The sequence below is a fragment of the Cavia porcellus genome, unplaced genomic scaffold, assembly GCF_034190915.1.
Source record: "Cavia porcellus strain 051 isolate PalLab524CR breed Dunkin Hartley unplaced genomic scaffold, mCavPor4.1 scaffold_5, whole genome shotgun sequence".
In the NCBI taxonomy this organism is placed as follows: Eukaryota; Metazoa; Chordata; class Mammalia; order Rodentia; family Caviidae; genus Cavia; species Cavia porcellus.
In genome coordinates, this window is record NW_026947488.1 from 95489694 (window position 1) to 95514334 (window position 24641).

Sequence of the window (24641 nt, forward strand, 5' to 3'; positions counted from 1 at the left end):
ACTCCCATGAGTTAAAGAAGAGGTTTGTTTGGCTCATGGTTTGTAGAGGTTTCAGTCCACAGTTGGCTGACTCCAAGGCAGGGTGGCACATGACAGAGGGGCACTGCACAGGAGAAGCTGCTTACCTCCTGGAGGACAAGAAGCAGAGAGAAGAGAGGAGCCAGGAAGAGAGATAACCCCTCCAAGTCATGCCCCCAGTGACCCCACTTCTGATCAGGCTCACCACCTAATTGCAAGTCAGCTAGAAGCCCCAACCTTCCACGTGCAAGAAGCACTTGGGGTCATCTAGATGTAAACCATTACACCTAGCAAGCATGAGGTCCTGGTTTTAATCCCTAGCACCACAGAGTGAGCGAGAGAGAGAGAGAGAGAGAGAGAGAGAGAGAGAGAGAGAGAGAGAGAGAGAGAAAGAAGAAAACTTGTGTCTGGGAGCGCAGAGTGACCAACCGTGTCACGTGCTACTCATGAGCACTGGGAATTGACACTTGGATATCACAAAGGGAATGTCATCAAGGGTCCTGACAACTATGGAATGATCATGGTAGCAAAAGCTTGGATGTAGTACATTCCAGAGACAACATGGGGAAAGGAACTGGAGCCGGCAAGTCTAAGTGATGATGTGAGGAGTCTTAATGTAAGGAGAAACAAAAATAGAGGAGAAAGAACATGTGAAATAAAGAAATCTGTTTGAGTTTTATAATGATGCTTTAAAGGTGTTTTTAGACAGTGACTATATTAGTAATTCTGTACATGCCAGGACACAGATGTATTCAGTTGTTTATTTCTCTTTTCATGAACATAGTTAGCAACTGCAAAATAAAGGACAGAAAAATGCAAGCCTTCCCAAGAGACCGCTACTCTGTCACTAGACAAAGAGCTAAGAGGACCTTAGTTGGCTTCAGGCTTGAAACACAAATGAACCCAAATGGATTCCACTTTACTGAACTATGCATCATTTATTTTGTTACTGAAATAAGAGTATCAGGCAACTGGAAATCAATGAATTGATTTAAATATTATGCAAAAATGGGATTATTACTATGGGCACACTTTTATGATTTAAAAATCACATTTCAGCATTTTCCCGATGTCAGGGGCTATGACAGGGCAGCATTGATTAACACATTCAGACCCAATCATCAAGAAAAAGACTTGGAGCTGCAGATTTCTCTTGTGAAAGATGCCTTCTTAGGTTCCCATTAAGGTCAAAGTTATTAAATAATGACAGTTTGGTTTGGGTAATATTTTGGGGGCATGTGATTTGTTTTTAACTTTTCATTATGAAAAATTTCAAGCTTATGCAAAAGTGCAGAGACTATATAGTGACCCTACTCCTCTATTCTCAGGAGCAACTATTACAACTTGAAATTAAGTATATTTCATCTCTGTTCCTAGTGGCTTCTCTCTCCCTAAGCAATGTACCATTCTAAAGCAAGTCTCAGGCAATGGATGATTGTATTCATAATACCTCTGTGTGCATGTCTGAGAGAGAAGGGCTCATTTAAAAAAAACACACAGTTATGTTCACACTTAAAATCAGGGTAGCTCATGAATTCCATCTAATATTTTTCAGGATCCATATTTCCACAAAGTCTCATAAATGTTTGTTTATATGCAGTTTGCTTGAATCCAGATCCTACAAATAGACATTACTTTTTGAAAGGGACAAATGCCAAAGCTATGATTGCTTTAGTTTTATAAGCAAATTGCTAGAAGCACTTTAGTGTTGTGGTATATAGTATAAAATCAATTTTTAATGAAATAGTATATTTTTAAATATAATGCAGGGAACTTGGCTGACTTCCAGGAAGAGGCTAACTTCCAAGAGGATGGCAGAATGGTGAGCAGCACAGAAAGAGCCTGTATGAGGTAGGTCCACACTGGAATAGAGGAGTATATATGTGTGAGAAGAGAAGGACGGAAGTGCATCCCAAGGACCCAGGAAGGATCTGAAGCAAGAGCTCAAGGCCACAGGGAGAGTGAAGAGAGCCACTTCAGTGAACAAGAAGGAGGAGGCAGGCAGTGCTTTCTCCCGGAGCCCAGACTCACTGGCTGGGAGGAGCAGCTCAAACCTGAAGACAAACTGTGACTACTGGCCACCACAGAGCCCTCCACAGAGAAATGCACCAGTGGAATGGAGATGTGGACTTCAGAGGCTGGTGAGGTATTCAGGTTCAGATGGCTCTCAGGTGAGGGCAGTTGGCCTGTAGTCATACAGGAGAGAGATCAGCTGAGCTCAGAACTCAGAACAGCCGCAGCCCAGCTCGCATAGTGGCTCCCATGACAGGATAAGGGAATTCCGTTTATGTTGGCAGGAGGTCTGACCAGCAGAGAGTTCAAATTCATGCTGGCTGGAATCTCCTCCCAGCTGCACAGCCAGAAACCAGCCTGAACTTCAGTGGAACTAAAAATACAGGCTCACAGAGATTACCCACTACCCCACGGTAATTAATCAACTCAGATCTGGACTCACTCTGCCCACGTTGTCTACCACTGACAGCAGAGACACACATGGAAGTCAACATTTTTTCTTCTTTTAAACTCTCTTTTCTTGTTTTTGAAAGCGTTTTGGCCCAGACAGGACACTGTAGCCAGTGAAGTCTTAGAGGTGGAGCCAAGGAGCTCCTATCTCCCCCGCCCCTAGGAATTTACCTCTGGCACCAAACAAACACCAGTGGGGCTACCTGTGCATCCCTAATGCCCCTTAGGTTCCACCCCAAGCCGAGGCTACTTATGTGCCTTATGTGCCTACTTCTGCTGTTGTTGTTCTTGCTGTGTTCTGCTCTTACTGTTTTCCCTCCATTCTTTCCCTCCTGTCTTCTTCACCAGCTTCCCAAAGTTTACACCATTTTTCTTTGTCTTCCAGCCTTGCTTCTAACCTCTTTCTCTTCAATTTCTCTATTTTTCCTTTTAATCCCTTTTAAAATTTCTCCCCGAGGGTAAAATTGTCATATGGTTTATTTACTGTATACAATTTTATGATTTATTTTTATATAACCACAAACCTAGTTCATATAAAGATGGAAAATTGATAGTTACTTCACTTGAACATGCTGCTGCTGTTACTGATTATACCACTTTACCTAGGGTGACATAACTGTTCTGATCAGTTGTTCTCCTTGCTATACCAAGACTGACATTATCTAAGGGCCATAAATAATATTTTAGGCCAGTGACAAAGAACCAGGGGCTGGGCCAAGTAGGCAGCAACTTCTCATTCTCAATAAATTGAAGTGGTACGATCTTTTATTTATTTATTTATTTATTTATTTATTTAAAGAGAAAAAAAGAAAGGACATGAAAAAACAAAGCAGTAAAAGGGTACAAGTAACAGAGAATTTCAAGAAAAAAATATACAGTAAGAAATCACCAGTTAATAGGTTACATATCATCTTCCCAGAAATAGTTGTCCAAATTACAAAATTAAAGCATATAAAGTGGACATTCATACAGTGACATTGTAGACAGTTCCATTCAATGATCCAACAAAAGCTCAGTAATATGGTTTTCCATCCTACACACTCGAACATATCTGCGGTTATATCCATTAGTCCACCTTCCTTTCCTCTCTTTTTTACAATAACAATTAGTCTTTTTGGGTTTTATTACTCCCACGGTTGTTATTACTTTTTTTTTTTTTTGAAGAGAATAAAACCAAACGTGACTAAGCAAAACAGAGTTACATTGAACGGAAGGATGGACATAGTACATGATGCAAAAATAGAATACCAGGTGATCAAAAGTGGTTGCCATTGTGCCTCTTGCTATTTTTAAATTAAGTTGCCTATATCATCAGGTATAATAGAATTGAACAAAACAGTACAGAACAAAACCAATAAAACCTAAGCACTGGAGACCTTACAGGACTTCAAAAGAAGATAATAGTCAAACCAGAATGGGCATCATAGTGAATCTTATTGCCTTCAAAGTGGTTGCCTATACCCTCAAACTTCATACTATCAAACAAAACAGAATAGAGTAAAATCAGTCAAAACAAGATAGGGAGAGCAATATAGGAGTTCAAACCAGGATAATAGGAAAACAAAAAGTTACTATACTATATCACGCTATTTTTTAATTTATTTTCCCTTAAAACAAATAACAAAAAATAAATTAATTTTTTTAAAAAGGGAGTTTGAGATAAAAGAGGACATAACAACAGAACAACACAGGTCAGAACGTAACAATTTAAGCATCATAGTATTTCACCACCAGATAAACTGACATAATAGTAGTAACCATAATGTCTCTTTCCTTGAAATATTTGAGTATAACTTCGTATACTATAGCATGAAACACATCAAGACAGTGTGAAACCATTCAAGAGAATGAAAGTATTACAGGGTATTTAGAACCAGCTAACAGAAAATGAACAACGGTTTCTATATAATCTCTTTGCCTATAAAAAATTTGTTTATACTATCATATACATTAAAATATAAAAAGATACATGTTCAAACCAATGGAAACAGATGAACAACAGCTTGATGGGACTTCAAAACAAGATGATATTAAATCAGCACTAGCTATTATGACGTCTTGTTTTCTTCAAAATAGCTATTCGTACTATCACAGACAATAAAATCGAACAACCCAGGTTAAAACCATTGCAATTAATGAGGGAAAAAATTATATGGCTTCAAACCAATATGATTGGGAATCATGTTTACCACATACTTTTATGTATTCTTATCATTTGTTACACTAGGGAAATTATTCAGTATTTATACATGTGAGTTTGATTTATTTCACTTTTGAGGATGGTCTCAAGCAGCGTCCATTTATTTATAAATATCTCAATGTGATCATTCTTTATATCTGAGTAATACTCCATTGTATAAAAATACCACAACTTTTTTATCCATTCCTCAGTTGATGGATACTTAGGTTGTTTCCAAGATCTGGCTATTTCAAATTGTGATGATATAAACATGGGTGCACATATATCACTGGTATGATACTTTCAGTTCTTCGGGGAACGTGCCTAGCAGTGGAATAGCTGAGTTGAATGGGACTTCCAATGCCAGATTTTTGAGGAATCTCCAGACTGACCTCCACAATGGTTGCACCAGTCTACACTCCCACCAACAGTGTAGGAGAGTTCCTTTTTCCCCACAGCCTCTCCAGCATTTGTTGTTGGTGGTTTTCTTGATCCTGGCCATTCTTTCAGGAGTGAGATGAAATCTCAGTGTGGTTTTAATTTGCATTTCTCTAATGACTAATGATGATGAACATTTTTTCATATATTTATTTGCCATTTGTATTTCTTCATCTGAGAATTGTTTATTCATCTCAGATGCCCACTATTAGATTGGGTCTTTGAATTTTGGGGGTCTGATTTTTTAAATTCTTTATATGTTTTAGACAGAAGTCCTTTGTCTGAGGGGCAGTTCACTAAGATTTTTTCCCAGTTTGTGGGTTTTCTTTTCACTATGCTAGAGATTTCTTTTGACGTGCAGAAACTTTTTAATAAGAGGTGATCCCAGTTATTGATTCTGGGGAGTATTTCCCATGTGGTTTAAGTCCAGTTCAGGAATTCTCTGCCTACTCCTATGTCTTCAAGGTTTTTACCCAATTTTTCTTCCAATAGATTTAGTGTTTCTGTTTTAAGATTTAGATCTTTGATCCATTTAGATTTTAATTTAGTACATGGTGATAGGCATGGGTCTAGTTTTAGTTTTCGGCATATGGAGAGCCAGTTTTTCCAGCACCATTTATTAAAGAGACTGTCGTTCTTCCAGTGAACCTGCTTGGCTCCTCTATCAAAGACAAGGTGGTTGAGTGTGTTTGTAGTTGCGGTTGTATCTTCTAATCTATTCCACTGATCTTTGGCTGTGTTTTGGTTCCAGTACCATGTTGATTTTACTACAGTTGCTTTGTAGTATAACTTCAAGTCAGGGATTGTGATGCCTCCTGCCTTGCCTTTGCTGCTTAGAACTTTCTTTGCTATTCTAAGTCTCTGCTCACTCCCGATGAATTTTAGGAGTGATTTCTTGAGATCTATCAGGTATGTTTATTGGGATTGCATTGAATCTGTATCAGAGTTTTGGGAGAATGGCCATTTTCACAATATTTATTCTTCCTATCTATGAGCAAAGGATGTGTTTCCATTTTCTGAGATCATCTTCAATTTCATTTTTCAGTATATTATACTTTTCCCTGTATAGGTCTTTCACTTCTATCATGAGAGAAATTCCTATATATTTCATTTTTTTGGTTGCTAGTGTGAAGGGTGTGGCTTCTCTTATTTCTCTCTCTGTGATTTTTTTTTAAATTTTATTGAAGGAGAAAAGAAAAAAAACAGTGAAAGGGTACAAGTTATACAGATTTACAGAAGAAAAAAATGAACAGTAGGAAACCACTAGTTAATGGATTACATATTGCCATCTTAGAAATAATTGTTCAAGTCACAAAATTAAAGCTTGTAGAGTGGACATTCCAACAATGATACTGCAAACAGTTCTGTTCAATGATCCAATAAAACTTTGTGATATCATTTTCTATCTTATACACGTAAATATACATGCAGTTATACAGTTTAGAGCACTTTCTTTTCTTCTCTTTTGTATAATGACTATTACACATTTTGGGTTTCATTGCTCCCACGGTTCTTATTGCTTTTTTGGAAGAGAGTAAAACCTGTGATTTTCTTTTTAGTGTAGAGGAATGCTATTGATTTTTGAGTATTGATTTCATATTCAGCCACAGTGCTGAATTTATTTATTATATCTAGGAGTCTCTCAATGGAGTTTTGGGTGTCTTCTATGTAGAGTATCATGTTATCTGCAAATAATTTAACTTCTTCTTTTCCTATCTTTACCCCTTTTATTTCTCTCGTTTATCTAATTGTGCTGGCTAGTATTTCCAGTACTATATTAAATAGGAGTGGTGATAAGGGACATCCTTGTCTTGTGCCTGATTTTAAGGTAAAGGCCTTCAATTTTTGGCCATTTAATATGATATTGGCTATTGGTTTGTCATAGATGGCCTTTATTATATTGAGGTAAAGACGATCTATTCCAATTTTCTGCAAAGTTCTTATTATAAATGAATGTTGGACCTTATCAAAACCTTTTTCTGCATCTATAGAAATAATCATGTGATTCTTACTTTTGGTTTTATTGATGTGGTGGATTACACTTACTGATTTACATATGTTGAACCATCCCTGCATGCCTGGGATAAGTCCCACTTGGTTATGATGTATAAACTTCTTGATGATTTGCTGCATCCTATTTGCCAATATTTTATTGAGGATTTTTGCATTTGTGTTCATTAGGGAGATTGGTCTGTAGTTCTCTTTTTCAGTTGGGTCCTTCTCAGATCTTGGTACTAGAGTAATATTTGCTTCCAGGAACGATTTAGGAAGGATTGCTTCCCTTTCAATTTCACTGAAGAGTTTGAGGAGTGTCGGCATTAAGTCTTCTTTGTATTTCTTGTAGAATTATTCAGTGAATCTGTCTGGACCTGGGCTCTTCTTTGTAGGGAAGGATTTAATTATGTTTTCGATTTCATTAATAGAAATTGGGTTATTTAGTAGTTTTACATCTTCATGACCTAGCTTTGGTATTTCGTATGCTTCTAGGAATCTGTCCATTTCCTCTGTGTTATCAAACCTTTGAGAGTAGAGGTTTCAAAATAGGTGTTGATGATTTTCTGTATTTCTACAGGATCTGTAGTGATTTCTCCTCTTTCATTCCTTATTGCATGAATTTGAGCTTTTTCTTCCCTTTTTTAATAAGGTAGGCTAGGAGCTTGTCAATTTTATTTATTCTTTCAAAGAACCAACTCTTTGATTCATTGATTTTTTGGATTTTTTTTAGTCTCTATTGCATTGATTTCTGCTCTGATTTTTATAATTTCTTCTTTTCTTTTGGCTTTAGAGTTGACTTGATCTTCTTTTTCTAGATGTTTGAGGTGTAACACCAGGTTATTTATTTGTCTTCATTCTGTTTTCCTGATGTGTGAACTCAGTGCAATAAATTTTCCTCTGAGGATAGATTTCATTGCATCCCACAGATTCTGGTAAGTTTTATTTGTGTTTTCACTTTCTTGTAGGTAGTGTTTAATTTCTTCTTTCATTTCCTCTGTGACCCCCTGATTACTCAAGACTGTGTTATTCAGTTTCCATGTTTCTGAGGGAACTTTGTAGTATCTTTTATCATTGATTTCTAATTTCATAGCACTATGTCTGAGGGGTAATTACCAAGGGGTAATTTCAACCCTTTTGCATTTATGTAGATATGTTTTGTGAATTAATATATGGTCTATTTTAGAGAATGACCCATGCACTGCTGAGAAGAATGTGTATTCTGTTGTTGTTGGGTGGAATACTCTGTATATGTCTGTTAAGTCCATTTGTTCACAGGTGCGATTCAGTTCTTTTATTTCTCTGCTGATTTTCTATCTGGTTGATCTGTCCATTGGTGTCAATGGTGTGTTAAGATCTTCTGTTAGAATTGTGTCACCATAACTTGGTTTTTCATTTCTGTTAGTACTTGTTTTATATAACTGGGTGCTGTGGAATTTGGTGCATATATATTTAAGATAGCTATCTCTTCCTCTTATAGCTTTCCCCTAACCAGTATGTAGTGACCTTCTTTATCCCTTCTGATCATTATTGGCTTGAGGTTCACATTGTCTGCAAACAGAATAGCCACCCCCACTTTTTTGGGGGGGTTCCTGTTGCATGAAGTATTGTTTTCCATCCTTTAACTTTCAGTCTGTGGGTATCCTTTTGGGTTAGATGGGTTTCTTGTAGACAACATATGGTTGGATTTTGTTTCTTGATCCATTCTGCCAGTCTGTTTCTTTTAATTGGTGCATTGAGACTATTTACATTAATGGTTATAACTGTAATATATTGGTTTATTTTTGACATGTTATCTTTTTGCTGTTGCATCTTTATCTTTCAGCTCTGTTTATCTGTTTTGTTTAGTGTTTTTTTTTCCTAAATGTATCTAGGCTGTCTTTCAGTATTCTTTGCAGGGTTGGCTTGGTGATCATGTAGTTTTTCAGCTGTTCTTTGTTGTGGAAGTATCTTATTTCTTCATCAATTTGAAGGACAGTTTTGCAGGGTACATCAGTCTAGGTTGGAAATCATTTTCCTTTAGGATCTGAAATACTTCACTCCATGCTCTTCTTGACTTTATTGTTTGTGCTGAGAAGTCTGCTGTGATTCTGATAGGTTTTCCTTTATAGGCAATCTGTCTTTTCTCTCTGACAGCTTTTAATATTCTATTCTTTTGTTCGATTTCTGGGATGGTCATTATTATGTGTCTAGGTGTATTTTTATTTTGGTTATGGCTATTTGGAGTTCTACATGCTTCATTGATCTTGATATCAGTTTCCAATCTCATATTTAGGAAGTTTTCAGCTATTACTTCTCTAAATATGCTTTTGATATCCTTTATGTTGCCCCCTTGTTTTTCATTTATCCCTATCAACCTTATGTTGCTCCTCTTTGCATCATCTTGCAGGTGTTGAATTGTTATTTCCTGATTTCTTGTTATTTTTAAAAGATCTTTTCTTTCCTGTTCACTGGCTGCAATCTTGTTTTCGAGGTCTGAAATTCTATCTTTGCATTCATTGAGGCAGTTTTTACAACTTTTGATGGAGGTTTTGATTTCCTGAATATCTCTTTGCATCTGTTTTATATATTCTGTTTGTTTCTTAAATTGTTCATCCAGGGATTTTATCTTTTTGTTTAGTTCCTCCAATTTTTTAACTGTGTCTTCTTTAGATATGTTCAGCATCTCCTTCATTTCTTTTATCATTTCTTCTTTTACCTGAAAGATTATTTCTAGTTTGAATTCCTTTAAGGTTTCCCAGAGTTGCTTCTTTATTTCAGTTACTATTATTTCAGATATTTCAGGTATGTGGCATATATTTTCTTCTATGCACATGGCTCCTAGGCTTTCTTGGGATGGACTGGATGTTTGAGATTGCATTTTGGTCTTTCGTTTTGTCATTTTCCTATATTTTCAAGCTTCAAGTATTGTTCCAAGTGAGGGAGAGAGGTCAACCAGGCTGGGATGGAATTCCCTGTCCCCTCCTGACTCACTAATCTCAACAGGAAGCCGAGACAGGTTCCCAGGCAAAAAAGAGAGTTCCACTGGGCTGGGGTGGGGTTCCCTGCCTCCGCTGGATTTACTCCTCCCCACAGGAAGCCAGGGCCTGACCCCTAGGCAAGGAAGAGAGCTCAGCGGGGCTGAGGCAGGGTTCCCTGCCTCCGCTGGACTTACTGGTCCGACAGGAAGCCAGGGCCTGTCCCCCAGGCTAAGAAGAGAGTTCTGGGCCTCCGCTGGACTTACTGGTCCCAACAGGGACCAGAGCCTGGGTCCCAGGTGAAGAAAAGCAGTGGTAGGATCTTGCAACCGATTTAAAACCCCAAAGACAGTTACAGCTGAAAGACAGCAGTGAGAAATAATCATTTCCTAAGTGTTCTAAGTAGTTGCTGTTGGGAACCTGGCCTAGATCCCATATCTCCCAAACAAGTGTACAGTGAATGCTTAAATAAATGGGATAAGTGGTATGACTTTCAGGCTCCAGAAGGATCAATGCCCACTAAGAGTTTGGGGACTCTGGTAGCTAAGACAGGGAATGTCTCTTCGTAGCCTGTATTTATTTAGGGGTTAGCATGGAAAATGCAGGAAGTTGAACAGACCTTGGGAGTGGTTCAATGACCTTTCCAAGTAACAAATTAGGAGAAGGATCTTAGGAGAAGATCTCCACATTGCATTTCACTACAGGGACGAAATGTCTGCAGCTACAGTCTTTATCTAGTTGACTGGAGTTGGAGCCAAGTGTCCTCAACTGTGATCTTATCTTGCCTGGGCCATGCAGCAGCCCTACATGTGTGTTCAATTTCCAGTTTCAGTGGTTCCCATCAACTAGCAATAAAGCTACCTAGGCAATTTACAACCATCAAACCAGTAATTAAATTTTTAAAATATAGAAAATGAGAAGACACTTAAGATGCAACCAAGACTTTGAGCTCACCAAAGGCAAATTCAGAGGATAAAGAGATAGAATAATTAAAAAGTCACCCACCTTGACTCTCCAAAGTAGTAACAGCAGAAATAACAAAGATCTATATAAAAAAATCAAGTTAGAAATAATTTCTCGTGACTGGGGATTTAGCTCAGTGGCATAAGTGCCTGCCTTGTAAGCGCACAGTCATGAGTTCAATTCCTGGTACCAAAAATAAAGAAAGAATTTCTCAGATAAATTCAGAGACCATGCCTGTTATGGTTTGTATGTGGATGTCTCCCCAGAGCCTCATGTAGACATGGAGGTATACTTTTCTGAGGCAGCTGAATCTAGAGTTTGTGATTGATTCATTGTCTGGTTCTGGGATTAGGGGTGAGTGCCACACCCACCCCAGGATGGGTAGCCTATACACAATATAAAGGACAGAAAGAGTCTTCTCTTGTGCTTTTCCCTTTTCACTCATGTTGATTTTGCTGTTTTCCACTGCCATGAGCTATTACCATCTGCCAAGCCTTAGATCCAGTCAATTATGGACCAAAACCTCCACAAACTGTTAGCTAAATAAACCTTTTCTTCCTTAATTTTGGACATTGGGTATTTTGTCTCAGTGAGGGGGGTTCGTGAACAACAATGTAGGAATCCAAGTAGCCAAATTGATAAATTTTAAATTTAATTAGCTGACTCAGGACCACCCAAATACAGACTCCCCTGTTTAAGAGTCCAAACAAGTGGTCCCAAACTGGAAAATTACAGAGCTTTTAAAATAGAGAACCACAAAAAGACATCCTGTTGGAAACAATTTAGCTAGAATACTACATTAATTTTTGGTTGACACCTATATCCTGCTTTCTTTGTTGAACAGGTTAATTTTTCTCTTGTGGGTACAGCTCATTTTGCTTTTTCTCATGGGATTATACCCTGAGTAGTTTTCCATTCTCCTGAGTCAAATATAGGGCACTAGTTATATGTAGGACTCAAGATGGCATCAGTTATGCCAAGCTAAACATCAGCAACAAGAAAAAAGGAACCAACATGGTGACCATAATGAAATACATGCTTAGTGACTCTAGAGCAGATACAGATAAAAAAAATAGAGGTGCCTAGGGAAATAATTCAAACCATGAATACCTAACATAGGAAAGACAGATACAGAAGACAGGATTGCAGTTAGCAATCATGAAAAGAAACATTTCTTTAAAATAGTAAGGGGACACAAGACATTGATCTAGGAGGTGCTAGACGATGCAAAGAATTACATAAGTTTAATTGGCATCAATGACAAAGTGGGATTTATCTCAGATGACATTTTTTTAAAAACACAAATGACATGAGAAAAAACTTCCAAAGCAGGAAAAAAGAATTTGACATATAGATAAGTGAGACTTATAAACAACAATTAGCCTAGATTTTTTTTTAAAAAGTCTAAGGGGCTAGGAGTTTAGCTCAGTGGCTTGGCAAACGTGAGGTCATGAGTTCAGTAACCAGTACCAAAAAACCAAACCAAAACAAAACAAAAAAATCTATAGCAAAGCATATAATAAATCCCAAAAACTCAAGACAAGAACAGAATATGCAAAGCTGTTAGAGAAAAGAAATAAATCATCTAGTTATTGTTGATACATTGTGTCAACTTGAGAAGTTTAGAAGTTTAACTAAGAGACTCAGCGGAGAGCCAGGATCCTTACTTTGTAAATATCCTTGTCCCATGAAAGAGGAGGGCACAGAGATTTTGTGAGTGCCACACCCGTTCTGAGGGTGGTGGGAGCCTGCATACACTAAAAAGGAGAAAAAGAGGCTTTTTTGTCCTTTTTATGCTCTGGCTATTTTGCTGTCTTCTGCCACCTGGAAGTGTTGCCCCAATGCCATGTCACCCTGCCTTGGAGCCAGCTGATTATGGGCTGAAACCTCCAGAAACTATAAGTTATATAAACCTTTCCTTCCCTCATTTTGGTGTCGGGTGTTTTGTCCCAGCAATGAGAGAAAAATAACAAAGACAACCTATAAAGGAAAGCCCATCAGAGTTACAACAGATTTCCCAAAATGAACCATCAAGTCAAGGAGTGGTTGGAGTGAAGTGTTTCAAGCTCTAATACAAGACAACTTCCAGCCCAAATTGCTGTACCAAGAAAAACTATCTTTTAAAATTGTTGGAGAGGAGCTGGGGATTTAGCTCAGCGGCATAAGCGCCTGTCTTGCAAGCAGGCAGTCATGAGTTCGATCCCCGGTACTGATAAAAAAGAAAAAAAAGTGTAAAATTGTTGGAGAAATAAGATATTTCCATGACAAAGAACACCTAAGGAAATTCATAAACACCAAACAAGCATTCCAAGATGACCTGAAGGACTTTCTAGAAGGAGATAATATCGTTTACAACTCCATGAACCCCAACAGAATGAATCCAACAGGAAGGTAAGTAATTAAACACTGTCATAAACAGATCAACAAGGACAAAAATCAACTAAGAAATATCATAATCAAACCAAAGTTTTCAATAAATGGACTTAGTAGATGTCTGCAGAGTTTTGCACCTCACAGCATCAGAATACACATTCTTCTCAGCTAACCACAGAACATTCTCTAAAACAGACCATATACTACCTCATAGAATATGCATAGTGATGCAATGGAATTGAAATTATCCCATGCATATTATCAGACCACAGTGCAATAAAATTGGAAACCAATGGCAAAAGAAACTACAAAAATTTCATTAACACATGGAAATTAAATATCACCCTGCTGAACAACCAGTGAGTCACAGATGAAATTAAAGAAGAAATTAGACAGTTTTTACAGTTGAATGTTAATGCTGATACAGCACACTCAAACTTAAGTAACACAATGAAAGCAATCCTGTGAGGGAAATTTACAATGGTGAATATCGTATCAGCAAAACAGTGAGCTAAGATACTCTAATGCTAAATCCCAGGCTTCTAGAAGAAAAGCAAGTCAAGCTCAAGCCTCACTGAAGAGAGGAAATTAATAAGATCAGAGTAGAAATTAATACAATGAAGACTAAAAAAAAACACAAAGAATTAATGTATCAAACAGATGGTTCTTTGAAAGATTAAGTAAAATTGATAAAACCTTAGCTAATCTTATCTAAAAAGAAAAGAAGACTCAAATCCATGCAATAGGAATAAAAAGGGTGAAGTCACAATAGATCCTGCAGAAATGCAGATCATCAATACTGATTTCAAGAACCAATATTCTAATGAGAGAGAACACTCAGAAGAAATGGACAGATTTTAGATATATATGAATTACCAAAGATGGATGAAGAAGATATAAAACCAATATTGGTCAATAAAACTGAAGACGTAGTTAAAAAAAGACAAGCCCAGATCCTGATGGATTCACTGCTGAATTGTTTAAGAAACTTAGAGAAGACTTAACAGCATTCTCACTCTTTAATGAAATTGAAAGAAAAGCAATACTCCCAAATTCATTCTTGGAAGCAAGCATTACCCTGATACCAAAACCAGAAAGGGACCCAGCTAAGAAAGAACTACAGGCCCATCTCCCTAATGAACATAAATACAAAAATCCTCAATAAGATATTTGCAAACAGAATGCAGCAAATTACCATAAAGATTACACACCATGACCAAGTAGGATTCATCCCAGGGATACCATGGTTCAATATACCTAAATTGATAACTATAACACACAATATTGACAGAACCAAGGACAAAAAAATCACATGATCATCTCAATACATGCAAAAAAAATTTTTGACAAGTCCAACACCCATACTCAATTTAAAAAAGCTCTACAGAAAATTGAAATAAATGATTTTTATCTCAGCCTGATAAAAGCCATCTAGACAAACCAACAGCCAACATCATGCTAAACTGTCAAAGGCTGAAAGCTTTGACTCTGACTTCAGGAATAAGACAAGTATGTCCACTATCACCATTCCTATTCAATACAGTTCTCCAGACTTTAGCTAGAGCAATTAAATAAGAGGAAGAAATAAGAGGAATAAGGATAGGGAAGGAAAAAAACATCATTATTTGAGGATGGCATGATAGAAGACCACATACATAGAAGACCACAAAAACTTCACCAAAACACTTCCAGATTCAATAAGTAAATTCAGTAGTATAGATGAATACAAGCTAACACTCAAAAATCTGTAGTATTCCTGAACCCAAATAAACTCATAGAGATAGAAATTAGGGAAATAATACCTTTCAAAGTAGTATCCCAAAAAATGAAATACCTGGGAATCAGTGTAACAAAGGAAGCAAGCAAAAGATCTCTACATTGAAAACTACAGTGCTCTGGGAGAGGAGATTGAAGAGGACATCAGCAATGGGAAAGCTGGGGAGAACCAGGAAGAAAGCTACGCAGCCCCGTGTGCCAGCAGTGTGTGCCAGCCAGGAAGAACTAGGAAGGAGGTCACACTCCCCCTCCCCCACTGTAAGCAACTGGCTGATTCAGAGGAACACAGGCTGAGATGATAATGACTGATGTAAAGAAAGAACTTATCACTTGCAATGTTTGACTGACTTTACAAGCCCAAAACCAGTAGTCTGAGTAACTATGTGGATGTCAACAATATGCAGTATAGTTACTATTGTGGATTTCCTACTGTCTTGTCACTGTTTTGTTTTGTTTCATTTTATTGTTCTGTTTTATTCCCTTTAAAGTAAAAAAAAAAAAAAAAGGAAAGGCATCCCTTGTGCTTGGGAAGACAGAGCCAATATAGGGAAAATGGCCATTCTTCTAACATTTTGATACAGATTTAATGCAGCTTAATCAAAACTCCAACAGCATACTTCACAGAAGTAGGATAAATAATCCTAAAACTCATTTGGAACCAGGAGAGACCAAAAATAGCAAAAACAATTCTGAGCAACAAAAACAAGGCAGGAGGCATCACAATCCTTGACTTGAATCGATACTAAAAAGCTAGTGATAAAAACAGCATGGTATTGGCAAATAAATAGACCCAAGGGTGAGTGGAACAGGATAGAAGATGCAGAAACAACTCTAAACACACTCAGCTACCTTATCTTTGACAAAGGAACCAAACTAATACATGCACTGGGAAAAAGCCTCTTTAAAAATGGTGCTGGAAAAACTGACTTTCCACATGCCAAAGACTAAAACTAGGCCCATGTTATTCACCATGCACTAAACTAACATCAAAATGGATCAAAGATCTAAATGTTAAAACAGAAACACTAAATCTTTGGAAAGATAGAACAGGTAGAACTCTGGAAGACATAAATGTAGTCAGACTTTATGAACAAAGCGCTAGTGGCATAGAAAATATTACAAAGAATCAGCAACTGGGAACTCATTTTATTGAAAAGCTTTTGCAAAGCAAAAGAAATCATCAACAAAGTAAAGAAATAACCCATAGTGTGGGAAGAAGAAAATTTGTGTCAATCATTCCTCAGCCAAAGGGTTAAAATCTAGAACATATAAGGAACTGAAACAAAAATCAGATTGCCCAAATTTAAAGATGCAGACTAAAACTGGCCATCTGAGATGAATACACACTTCTCAGATGTACAAGCAGCAAGTAAATATATGAAAAATGTCCAACATCACTGATAATTTGTGATATACAAATTAAAACAACACTGAGATTCTATCTCACTCCAGAAAGAGCAGTTATTATAAAGAAATCATCCAATAATAAATGCTGGCAGGGCTGTGGAGAAAAATGAACCCTTCTCCAATGTTGATGGGAGTACGGAACAGTGCAACCACTGTGGAAATCAGCATCATGATTCCTCAAAACCTAGGACTAGAGGTTCCCCTTCTTGGGATCTTCCCAAAAGAATTAAAAGCATCACACCACAGCAATACATGCACACCCATGTTTATAGTGGCAGAGTTTGTAATAGCCAAATCTTGGAGGTGACCCAAATGCCCATCAACAAATGAATAGATAAAAAAGATGCGGGTTTTTTAAACACAGTGAAGTACTACTTAGCCACAAAGAAGGCAAATGTACAGATAAATGGATGGAACTTGAGGCCACCTCTTAAGTGAAATAAATCAGGCACATGTGTATAAATATCACATTGTCTCTCTGGTGTGAGACACTGAATATATGAATAAGAACCAAAATATATAATAGAAATTGTGAAATAGAAAAAATTGTTCAAAAGAAAAAGGGATCTAGAGATAAGAGAAAGAGAGAGGAAAGGAAAAGAAAAAATGAGTAATTCAAAGGGGTTGAAGGACTCTTCCAAATACTAAATATAGCATTTTCTCAAACAAAATAAAAAGCGAGAATGTACCTGGTACCTGGGGCAGCCAGGTACCAATACATTGACAACTGATATGCACATTTTTTTGTTCCAGATACAAAAATCTTAAAATACACTTTAATATTGATGGAAGTGGCTGCATCACACCTCTGCCCCCTCTGTTCTTCCAATTTTGCTAAAACAGCAGCTTGACAGTCTTCGGTTCAGTTCAACTCTAAGACCTTATTGTCTTGCTTTAAAAAAAAAAACATGTTGGAAATTGGCGCATAAATAAACTGCATTCTGGGTGTTGGGTAACATTTGGCTGTCGCAAAACATGGACCATCTGAATACAACACCGAAGTCATGGAAAGTTAAATAACCGCCTGGAAAGTGCTTACATTAATTTCTGGGGGTCCTGGTGCGGAGGACTATGGTCTGAACCCAGGGAACGCTGGAATACCCTTTCTCTGTTGTATTTTCAGATAAGGTCTTACCAAGTGGCGCAAGCAGGGCTTGAACGTGTGGCCCTCTTGCCTCAACCCCCGAGCAGCTGGGATCACAAGTGTGCACCTCCACACTCGATTCAATTTACTGCGCTTCGGAGTCAGCACTGCTGAGTATTCGGAGCAAAGGAACACCGGAGCGACCTCCCTGGCACAGAGGCTTAATGGACTGCCGGACAGAGCCCAGGGAAGGGCCCCAACCCCAGAGCACCCGCGACCAGCAGCTAGGATCTCCGCCCCTTCTCGGTCACCTGGACTCCCAGCTTGCCGGGCTGTGTAGGGTTCAGAGCTGCCGGTCCTCCGCTGAGCTTCCCTTCGTCCTGATGGTGCAACACTTGAAACTGCTTTTCAGTTTCGTTTGTCTTCAGTTTGCCTTTTATAGTCATCTCACAGAACGTTTTCACCTGGCTTAAATGACTTACTTTTATTCCTCTACTTAACATGTTTAATAAACTTTAATCACCCTATTCCCCTGATTACTTAACTCCTACAATTTCTGTAAAATGCTTTTTGTAGAAAACAGGATGAGTCCTAGAGCAATCTCCAAAGCTTTGTAAATAATCTTCTCTCCAAATTACATGGTCTATTTCTTAAAATAATCAACTAACATTTATTGTATGCATGAAGTACATCATAATACCTTATTAGTTTTCACTTCACAGGAGAGAACTATAAACTGTGGCGTTTGCATAAACATTTGTAAAAGGACAGCACGTAATTTTTATAATAGCTCCCTCTAGTGAGCATTCTCACTATTGTTTTCTGAGCACCGAGGGTTATTAATACTTGCCATGGTGACTTAGAAATCCTCTTTTTACCAAGCCCCTATACAACAATTATGTCACCAAAATAGTGTTTTCAGTTATACATGTGTTCTCAAGAATTAACTCTATCAGCAGATTGATTGCAACTTGAAACTAATGTTAATTTTTTTATTCACTTAAAGAAATGAAAAAAATCCAGCAAATATAGAATATTTTGCAAAAAAGAACATTTTGCAGACGTTACGGTAAGACTGGGTCAGGGAAGGAAATGACAGAATCACTCCAGTTATTATCATCAGCACTGACAAGGAAAAAAGAAATCCAGTGGTCAGTGTTCTGCTTTGTGAAAAGGGAAGGGATAGTCCAAAAACTGCCAAAATCATAAGGCAAAGGCTGTGGAAACGAGCCAGATTAAAGGAACAAAGAGAAACAATCACCAAAAGCAACACGTCTTTCTAGGAGTCTACAGTGGAGGGAGCATACAGGGCAGAGCTTTGTTAGGTCAACGGAAGACTGAAATGTGAATGGCAGACTACAGAACAGTACTGAGGGAGGTAAACTTAGGGGGCCTGGGGCCTGGCTGTGGTTAGGGAAGACGGTACTGCTGCTCTTAGGAAGCACACCCTGAAGGGTCCAGGGGGACGGTCAGGTAATTAACCCTCAAAGCGGTCAGGACAAAATGAGTGTGTGTGCACACATTGCACGCATTGTGTGCCTGTGTGCATCTGTATGTGCAGGTTGTGTGTGTCGGGTGTGCATGTGCATGTATGTGTGCATGTGTTTTGTGTGTGTTGCATGTATGCACATGTGTCTGTGTGTTGTGCACATGCATGTGCGTGGAAAGAGGGAAAGGCAGGAGATGGAGGAAGGAAAGGCAGGGAGCACAGAGCATATTCTTTTTTTAAAGCAAAACAGAAAAAAGGGTAGAAATGCAGAATGCAAAAAAGCCAGAAATCAACACTAATTAATGTATCACACACTGTTATCTTAGAAGTAGGTGCTCAAGTTATAAAATCAAAGCATAAAAAATGAACAGGCAATCAAACAATGACACACAAACTATTCTTTTTGATGATCTACCAGAACTAGTAGTATCTTCCACACTTAAACATACAATGTTCAGTAAAATAAATAAAAATGAAAACTTCTAAAGTTAAAAAAAAACTTTAGGAAAAGTCATATCACTCTGTTGTTTTTCTATTATACTATCATTATTAATATATTGTATTAATTATTAAAAATTAATATTTAACATGTAATTTTAATATTTAACATTAACATTTAATCATTAACATTAATATTTAACATTATTTGTTTTTATATTCTTACTATTAGTAATATTAATTGCTTTTAATTAATATCAATGGCAGTATAGTTTAGCATTAATATTTAATTAATAGTAGCACTTAAGCATTTAATTATTAAACATTAATAATATGTTGCTCTTTCTATGATTTTGTTTTGTTTTGTTCTGTCTTTGAAACAGGGTCTTGCTAACATAGCCCCGGCTGGCCTTGAACTTGTGTCTCCTGCCTCAGCCTCCTTCGTCCTGGGATTACAGGCATGTACCACCACGCTTGGCCACTGTTTCTATGATTTTTATTCTTAAAAAAATTATCCTCATTTGTCATTATGGAGAAATCTGATAAATTATAGAAGTGAACTTTCTAAAATACAAACAAAAACTTATGTCTATACCCTTTAACACTAAAATAAATGTTCAGACCAACCTTATAAATATATTTAATATATTTTGGGTACTTTAGACAAAATAGAAAGAAACTATTTTATTAATCCAGATGCTTCTGGGTATTGGGGGGCCAAATCCTCTAAACAAACTAAGTGGCCACATTGCTTGGCTTGCTGTTACCAAGATGTGTGCTTTTTGCATCTAATCTATCGGGGACCCCTCTTATCCCACTCCCAGACCATGGAGGTAAAATTAATACACTTATAATTGCAAAAAAAAATCTCACTACTCTATGTTATGTTTTGTTTTTATATCACTTTTTTTTTTTTAATCTGTACTGGGGATCAGACTCACAACTGCCTGCTTGCAAGACAAGTGCTTATGCCGCTGGGCTAAATCCCCAGCCCTAATCTCACTACTCTAAAGACTTCAGACTTTGCCCCTCACTCAGTCCCGACCCTGGGAAAAGAGCCTTCTGGCCTGACAGGCACAGGAAGAGCCACGGGAGGCAGGCGTGGCTGATCCCTGGGTGACAGTGCAGGCCTGCTTGCTGAAAAGCAGTAAGACATGACAGTGTACCTGTGGGTAAACTGATTTCCGTCCCTTTTCTCCAACTCTTTTATGCTCATAAAGTGTACCATAAGGAGATCGGGGCAATGACCACACTTCTCAACATCCATAGTCTTCCTCTTTACTTTAATCTACTTGGGATTTACTTATTTTTACTTATTTACTTTAGTATAAAATTTTAGGTACAGAAATAAAATAGATTCCCCCACCCAGTGCCACCTTTGCTGATGCGTCCCACTCTCTTCCCTGTTTATCAGACCGGCACACAGTTGCTCAGACTGCCGTGCTCTCTTACGGTTACATCCAGCCACCCAGTTAATTGGAAAGTGGCTCCTAACTGCATTAAAATCAGGGGAGGAAAAGTGCCACCTCACAGCAGCGTGCAGAGATGGCTCCTCACAGCCCAGACACTGCCTCTGCCTGAGTCAGATAGACAAGGACCTGGGACAGAATTGAAGTTTCTCTTGTGGTCAAAGATGGAGCCGGTGACCAGAAAAGTGGAAATCTGAAACCCTGGTAACCCCAAACTCTGTGTGGCAAGGGCAGTGTCACCCCACAGAACACGGCCTGTGTCATGCACCAAAACCCCAACCCAGAGGACAGCCTGCCACAAGTGCTCCTAAGTCAACCCAGCCCGTGTGACAGAAGAGATTCCAGGGTCACTAAAGTTACCAGGAATGAGCGCACAGCAGCAGTAACCACAGAGTGACACTCCGAGGTGAGCCGGGATGTCTCTGCTGTGCCACAGTGACCCTCCTCTGCTGAGCTGCTCGGTCACCCAGTCCTGTAGCTCAGTGATACTATCTGCACTACACAAGAAAGTCATTGCATATCTTAATATACTTTATAGGTGCCGTGTTCCCATTTTTTTAGTAATTCTAGCAGGTTTGGGGGCAATTCTTGAATTTTTAATTAACAGTGATATTGTCTACAAATCTTTGCAAAATGCAGGGAGAATGACATGCAGAAGGATCAATTTGCATAATTCAATTAAGGTAACAATTGAATAGTTTTGGGAGGCTGTTGCTTCAGTTCTGATAGGTAAACTTCTGTGCCCTCGAGACTCACAGCCTCTTTATCTCCAGGCTCATACCCAGTTGACACTCCTGGAGCTGACTGACTCTGCCAGCCCACTGTGCTCATATCTTTTACAGAGAGCACTACACAAGGAAACAGGAGACTGATGGCTTTACAGCTTATATTCCAGGTCCTTCCTTATCTGCAATGCTTAGAGCCAATTGAAGACAGAAGGAAATGTCATAGTCAGCTCTGTACCTATCAGTATATGGAATATAATCAAAGTCACAGCAGTTGTTCTGTGTTCAAGGGGAGTCACTCAAATTGTCTCCTACAGCACTGCTCAGCTGCCCAGTCTGGCCTCAGACTGAAGGCCTCCAGATTAGCATGGTTCTCAAAGCTACAGGTACTGGGGTGGAGGAAACAAATTCTAGTTTGAGAAGGGGACAAAGAATCATCCAACAAACAATGAATGAATGAATGAATGAATGCGGTAGGAGGGATAGGGTTTCTTCTGGAGGTGGTGAAGTGTTCTGGAATTAGATGGCGTAGTTTTGAGAGCGTACGAAAACCTCCTGCACTGTGTGCCGTAACGGTGAATTTTATAGTACATCAATTACATCTCAGTTTTAAGACACAAAAGGAGCAGCAGCGGCATGTGTGCTTGTGGAACCACGTGGTCAGGGGGACCCATGGGCTCACACACACGTATGCTTTTCTGTTACCTGCACACTTGTGCGGCAGCATGCTGGGTGTGCTCAGATGCACCCTTTTTCTACAGAACGCTGTGGGCTGCTGTTTTGTCTTCTTTCCCAGACACCTCCTGGGCCAGCTCTCCCATAGCCATTGCCTGGCCCGAGGGTCCTTCCCGCAGCCTCCAACACCAGCAAAGGGATCCTGTAGGCTTCATGCAGGGTTCATTTCCCAGAGTGGCACCCCAGTGGGAGGGGAACTGGACAGACACTGTCTCCTCCAACCTCCAGGCCAACAGTGCTGAGGCTCTGTCTACAAGACCCTCAGGAGCTTCCAGGAGCAACACCCTAGCTGTCCACAACACAGACCACTTCAACAGTCCAAGCTGGTGTTGCATCTTTCCGGTGTGCCCCTCCTGTCCCCTGGAACAGACTTCCTGCTTAAGTTGCCCTCTGGTTTTGGGAGCGCCCAAGCAAAGATTCCTTTTCACACTCAGTGTTACAGAGAAGCCCAAGACCAGCCTGGTGGTTTCATCTGATTGTGGATAACTACTTTTTTCTAGATGCCTATAGAATTTCTTCTTTATTATTAAAATTTTACAGTTCTGTCAGCATGTTGGATTTTTGCCCCTTATAGTCCACCTGGTGCATGGAGCTCATTCTTAACTTTCAGTCCCATCTTTCTCCCGATCAAGGACTTTTTCTTCCGTCACTGCCTCTGCTGTGACACAGTCACTCCTAAGTGCCTCTTAGTAACACGCTGGATCTTCTCTGTCACCTTGCCTGAAGCTTTCACAATTCTGTTCTTTTCCTTTAATGGCTGGACGGTCTCTCTAGTTTGCCTTCTGCGTATCTAACCAGATTTTCAGCAGGTTTTGGACTCCTGCCCACCCAGCCCTTTGGGTGCTACATTGGCTTATGCCCTGTATTTCCAAAGCATATAGAAATCACACGCCATATCCTTTGCACTCAGCGATCTTCACTTGGATGGACCCCTCTAGGTCCCTAGGTCTCTGCCTGGAGTGATGGCCACACTGCCTGTAAGCCGTGGCCCCAGCTCCCACCAGCCAGCCCGGTGGTTGAAATGCAGCTATTAGGGAACAGCCGGAGGTACAGAGGTGCCCTCCGGCCAGACGCCTACTGCCCACAGTATTGAAGGCAACTTTCCCACCTAGGTCAGGAGGCTGGTAGCATGTGCCTGAGTGCTTGCAAAGCTGCCATAAAATAATGTACACAGGAGTGCTTTGTAAACATGAAAAGCCCTTTGATTTAGAGCCAGGGGGTGGTGAAACCAGCAAAAACACCAGTCCTAGACGTGCACACTGCCGCATCCCTATCTTCCCGGTGAGATCTGTGAAAGGACAACCTTGCTGGCTGAGAGAACTGGGCCCTCCCGACCCCTTCCAGCATGCTTTCCTGAACTTCCTGCTCCCCTGGAAGGACTCGGTCAGAGGTGCCACTGCCTGTGACCTGCCAGGCACTACTTTCCTCTCCTGTGCCAGCACTCCCGTCTCTGTGTCAGGGCACTGCCCCTCACTTAGAGCAGGTGCAGGGCAAAAGGTGCAGAGCAGGTGCGTGCACTCTGGGACGAGCCTGTGACCCGTGGACTCCCTTCTCCAGGTCGGTGACTGGTAGAACTTGAGCTGTGCTCTCTGATCCTGCAGTGTCTAAGCATGACCCACAGCCTCACTTTCCATTTGCTAAACTTAAAGTTCCCCCCAGGCCTCAGCGTGTCTGAGCTGAAGTTTTCCCTTCATGATAAAAGATCACAGTAAAATAACTCCACACCCACTCAGCCCTTTCCTGGTGCTACATTTGCGGGGGGGTTGGGGAACTAAGTTCCACTCTGTCCCTTCCAGCTTGCTGACCTTGGTCCAGTCACATCAGACCCCCACTCATGTGCCTTACAATGGAACGAAAGACTGCTTATGCCATGGATCTGTGAGTATCAAGGTCAACAAGGTGAAAGCGCTTTGTGAATTATAAAGCATTCTTAAAATTAAATAATTAGTATTCAATTGTTTCATTTTGCGTCACTACAAAGAAAGATTACTAGGTTTTTTCCCCCGGAAAAATTGGCATCTAGTTGAATACTTCTCAAAATTATTTTGCTATGCTCTTCTAACTCAAATTTTGCATAGGTCGTGTATTTATTTGTCCAACTTTTTTCCCTATTGATGTTTCTAATTCAAATAGCA